The sequence below is a fragment of the Cavia porcellus genome, unplaced genomic scaffold, assembly GCF_034190915.1.
Source record: "Cavia porcellus strain 051 isolate PalLab524CR breed Dunkin Hartley unplaced genomic scaffold, mCavPor4.1 scaffold_2, whole genome shotgun sequence".
Classification (NCBI taxonomy): Eukaryota; Metazoa; Chordata; class Mammalia; order Rodentia; family Caviidae; genus Cavia; species Cavia porcellus.
The window spans coordinates 105235325-105240911 of record NW_026947485.1 but is presented as its reverse complement, the minus strand read 5'-3'; the positions used below and the strand labels follow the sequence as shown (position 1 = coordinate 105240911).

Sequence of the window (5587 nt, the reverse complement as noted above, 5' to 3'; positions counted from 1 at the left end):
GCAGCTCCTAGTCCCCTCACCTATGGGGAAGGTGGCTGCAGGGCTTCTGCTCTCAGTGTCCATATTGGCCAGGCACCACCTGCCACAAGAGGAGATATCACCCTACTCAAGATCAGCTTAAATTTATTATGAAATGGGTAAGAGCATCATGCCCCACTGTGAGGTTCTGTAGACAGTGAAAATATACCTGCACATCTTTGGTTTTTCTAATGCCATGTTGAAAATTTGGCCTAAGCAAAGGGCTCATCACTTGTTTAAACTATGTCACTGAGTCAATGCCTCTGGTGCATGACGCTACATGGGAAAAGAATTAAGTACAAAGTACCCCAGCACTCAGATTCTGCATGGAAAGAGTACTAAACACTAACTAGCCAAGCACTCAGAAACACATGTTCACATTTTTCTAAAAAATTTATTTATGTATTTATTTGTGCCACGGGATCAAACTTACAACCTCGTGCTTACCAGGCAGGCGATTGTGTCACTGAGCTAGATCTCTAGCCCGCTGTGTTCACACTTTTTATAATTGCAGTTTGTTGAAAACAATTAGTGTTCAGGAGAAAACTGGGTTGTTTGCAGGATGTCCCACCAGGTGCTGTGTTTCTCTTCTTTCTAGTCTCTGAGCCTCCTCCATGGTGGCTGAGAGACAGACTTCTAAATCCTGTCCTGTTTCTGGAGTGTCAAGTGACACCATGCCCCCACCCCAGGAAAAAAAGCATTTTCCCTTCGGTTGGCCTACACATGTGTCTTACAAGGGCTGGGGCTATAACTCAGTGGTGCAATGCCTGCCTGGCATGCATGGGTCCTGCGTCCAATCCCTGGTACCCACATATACATAGAAAGACAAGCAAATGAGTTCTCCTGTGGATTGCTTAGAACATCTGCCTGCCTCCCCCTTTGAACCACAGTGAATAGAATCGCTAACCCACATTCATTTTTATATATGCACAAGGCATCATATTTTTTTTGAAAATAGTCTTTTGACAATTTTATTAGATCTGTGAGTATTCTTTTCTTTTTTTCAGAATGGATATGCAGGCTTTTATCATGGCAAACATTTTCATAATCATAAAGATCTCTTTAAAACAAATAAATGTCTTAACATCTTTGTGAGAGACCACAGAGAAGTCAGAATTAATAAAATTGCTATAATGAATATATTTCAGCATATAAACCAACAATTCTTGTCTAGATTCTTAATGCTATGACATAATTACATTATTTTCCAATTCAGAATGACCTAATAATTTGAAAACCACAATTAACACAGATGAAAAAAAATGGTACTGTACTTTTCCAAAACAAAGACATATACTTGATCCAATACTTTTATGAATGCCAGCTGATGTTACAAAGTAAACTTTACCAGGAAAAATATCTTTAAATCTCAGAAAAATCAACAATGAAAAGATACATGGGGTATGTAACTAATTTAAAAATGCATACTGTAAGGCAAGGAAATATGATATCATTATGTGAATACATGAAAACGCTATATGGCAAAGGGCTGTCAAAATACCAAAGCTATTAAGGAGTGAAAATCAAGATCATTAAATAGTGGAAACTATTTCTAATGTATAATTTATACTAAAATGCCACAGCAAAGATGAGCAGTACTATTTCCTGAAGTGGTGATGACAAATGACAGAGGTAGCTTTCAAGACTGCAAGAAACAAAATAAATTAACTTACCACCTTCTTCAAATAAAAATGAGAATAATTTTCTTGAGGGAATTTAAGCCCCACTAGAAGATATACCATCTACCATTGAATGAAATGCTTCGTATTTCCGGTACCAGCTATTTCCATGGTGGAACTGTGTAGGAATCAGAAGCATATCCTGCTGAGGCTCTAGGCTCTAGGCTCTAGGCGTTCCTGAACAGCTGCTCTGACTCTGGGATCCTCATGAGACTGGTGTCTCCCCGCTGCACGACAGTCTCGTTCCACCAAAGAACATGAACTCTGCTGAGTAACCCATATTTCGTGTGGAAAATACCAACCAGTTTCATGGGGCCTAAATCAACATGGGCTTTAGTTGCTCTTTCTGTATCATCCCACAGAGCTGGGCCACCAGGTTTCAATTCACGGACTCTTTCTTTTGTAGGATTTTTTATTTTGCACCATGAAACCAGATAAGTAATCTCACTCTCTTGTTTACCAGTGTGAGCCAAATTTGGAATAAGGAACTGTTCTTGCCATTCCTTATCTTTGGCCAAAGCTTTCTGGACTGCAGTTTGATGAGCAAAATTATCATACTTTCAAATACGAAGTACTTTGTTCACGCTGCCTCTGAATTCTAGACTCTTACATCCAACCAATTCAGAGTGAGCTGTCTGAAGATGAGCACTTTACTTAAAATTTTCCAAGAACTCATTCATTTTTGAGGGTTTAAGATAGCAGGTACAATATTAATAGAATGTCCCATCATTTTGCCTGGGGCCTGTAGCAAAAGATAAGCATGCCTCACACTGGTCCCTGCCCTCACACTGGTCCTCGCCCTAGAGCTCCCATCTTGCACCCCTGAAGCAGCCTAAGAGGAGACTGGGAATTATTTTCTACTTACCAAAATTGTACCTATTAATCTTGAAAATGAAATTAGTAGGAAAACTAATGAGATTAAATTAATAGATCTTAAAATGTTCAGATGCATTAAAGTTTGTAAGAGGGAACAATATTATTCAAATGTCTTGATGTTTCTTAGATTCATGCATAGAGTCAGGTGTATAGCATTGACTTCAAGCTTGTGAAAGAACTAGGTTTTGTTAAACAAATTTTTTTTTTTTTGTCTTTTCCCTTTTTATGGGTACCGGGGATCAAACCTGCGACTGCCTGTTTCCAAGGCAGGCCCTTATGCCGCTGAGCTAAATCCTCAGCCCCTGTTAAACAAAATTTAAAGGAGGTCATTGTCTCAGGGGAGAGTACTGAGCTAGGCCTCAAAGGTTAATTCAAACTAGAATGGAGTTACTCTTATTGAGCTCCCCAGTATCAAAACTGAACTTGGAAAATGGCCAGTTTTTCACAGTAACCAATCAGCATGCTCCCTGGCCTGTACTCTCTGTTTTAGCCTTGTTAGGACAGTAACTTGGAAAAGACCTGGTCTGGGGGCTCTCCCCCCGCCCCCAGACGAGGTCTTGCTTTTTATTCTACACCTGCTTTCAATTCACCATGTAGCCAAGCTGGCCTGGAATTCACTGCAATCCTCCTGCCTCAGCCTACTGAGTGCTGGCATTACAGGTTTACCTCACTGTGTCTGGTTCCAGTCTGCTTTCTGTTCCTTGCTTCTACTTTCCTAGACAATTCCACCTCTGCTCAGCCAAGAGGAAGGGACTGGGGTTTTCACCTCCAAATAGTAACACCCCTTGATTAAAATCACATGGTTTCCAGGGCCCAGCGCCAGCCTCCATCCGCTCAGAACTGGCCTAGGCTTTGCTGAGAGCCCTGGGGAAGGGTGGTACTTAGGAACCACAATGCTCCCGGCCTCATCATCCAACTGCTGTCCTGGCCCTGGCTCTACAGCATTTGGCTGCCCCTGTCTGGGGTTTGCCTGTAACTTCTCCACTTGGTGGTCTCCATCTTCAGCTTTGGTGCCCAAATCTTCCCTCAAGGCTCAGCAGTGCACAAGGGACACCGCCCCATGACTTTGCTCCCTGGCCTTCACTTAAAAGTGTGTGGGCGGGTCTGTGTTATTTAGCTTCCTGGAGCCTTGTCTGGAGCCAGGGAGCAAAGTCATTCCTGGAGAAAAAAAACTGTGTCAGTTCTCCAGGAATGGCTGTGGATTTGTTTCAGAGGTTCCACTTGGGTTAGTTTCCCACTCTTCATTTCTCCCGCAGGACCTTGCGCGATTCTGGGAAGCGTCGACAGGTGGCGTTGCTGCGCCATTTGGGGTCCTGACCGGTTTAATAGGCCGGACCTGCGAGGCAGCAGTCACCACCTGCATGGCCCTGTGGCCCCACCCCAGGCATCCTTGCGTTCTGACTTGTCCCTGGAGGGGCCCAGCTAAGAGTTGTCCTGGGCTCTGCTGTTTACAGAAGCTTTACACATTGGAAATGTTCCGCATATCTGAGAGAGGAAGCGGTACTGTGATCCTGAAGTACGCGTTACCTGGCCTACAAGTGACCATGCAATACCCAGCAGTGTAGCCTGCCTGCCCTTCATACTGCTGGCCCCAGAGCCCAAGTGGACAGCATGTAAGTGGCACTGTGACCATTGGGCAGCTGTTCCTTGAGGACCCAGTCTAGGGGACTCTTGGACAGTAGTGAGTGTGCTTGCCCAGCTGGAACTTCAGAGCTGGGGGTGCCAAGAACACCATGGTTTCTATGTTTCTGGTCCCTCAGAGCAAAGACCTGCTAATGCTCAGGGACAAAGGTCAGCTCTGGACCCTGGAGGCTCAGCTTGATTACCTACCTGCCACCACCAGACTAGCCACCTTCTGTTCCAGTTTCATGACCTCTAGACTCTCAACAGAAGCCAGACTTTCCAGACCTGTGAGGATGAAGTTCAGTACCTTGGGTATCTGCATCTCGTGGGCAGATTTCTTAGAACATGAGAACAAATGTATGCCTGGGTGGCACAGGTAACTGGGCCAAAGTGGGTCCTAGGTGCAGTGTTGACTCCTGGGTGTAGTGTGGGCCTTTGGCTGCAGGTTCAGCGTGGGTCCTAGGTGCAGCAAGAGTGCTGGATGCAGCATGATTTTCTGGGTGCAGTAGGGGAATCCAGTGCATGTGGATTTCTGCATAGTGGTCAGCAGAGGGCGCCCACCTCATCATGCTGGGCAGACCACTCAACCCCTGCACCGCCGGTTGCTGTGTAGCAGCAGGCCTTGCAGTTAAGGAGGCACCCTGTGTGCCTTTGGGGCTGGAGCCTTGTGAGCACTCTCACTAAGCCTGCCTCTGTGTCCAGAGCCCAGGCTGCCCTGGTGGCCACTCTGAGCATGTGGTTCTTGTAAGGGTGCCACTGGGGGAGGGAGAACTCTCTGCAGGACTATCTCCTTCCCCTGCTGCTGCTCCACCAGGCTCATAGTTTCTGAAAATTGCTGTAGCTTACTGAGTCCCAGCCCACTCCCAGGGCACCCAGATAAACACTGGTCAGGATCGGACAGCTGGGCCCATACTCAGGAGGTCTTCCAGGAAGAAGGTCCTAGTCCAGCTCTCGGATGGGCTGCATCTCTCTAGGGGTCTTGACCTGACTTCCTGAGAATACCTGCTGCAGTCCCAGCATGCTCATGCTACCTGGAAGGCCAAGCCCATCACCCACACATACTGGCTGCAAGTCAAAGTCAGACATGAATATTTCATGGGCAGCACCATAAATAATGCACTTATGCAGAAAGAACATGTGAATATTTTATACACTGAAGTGCAGCCAAATTTAAAGAGGGGTCCAGGTTGTGGGGCAGTGGCCTCCTGGGTCCACATGTCACATGGAAGCCATGAGGGTCCTCCAGTTATACAGGCCTACGCCAAGGACAAGTGCCTGTACCTCCTTCCTTCCTGGTACTGCAACCCCACACCCCCACATGTTGCCCCCAAACCCACCAACCCTGGCTCATCCTGCCTGTTCGCACCCCAGTCCATCTAGTTCTCATCCCC

At 46.1% G+C, this 5587-nt stretch overlaps 1 pseudogene; it reads right to left on the bottom strand.

Annotated features, from left to right (window-relative positions):
• Positions 1-392: 392 nt before the first annotated feature.
• On the bottom strand, positions 393-3936 carry LOC100729600 (protein NipSnap homolog 3A-like; annotated as a pseudogene).
• Between the last annotated feature and the right edge of the window lie 1651 nt (positions 3937-5587).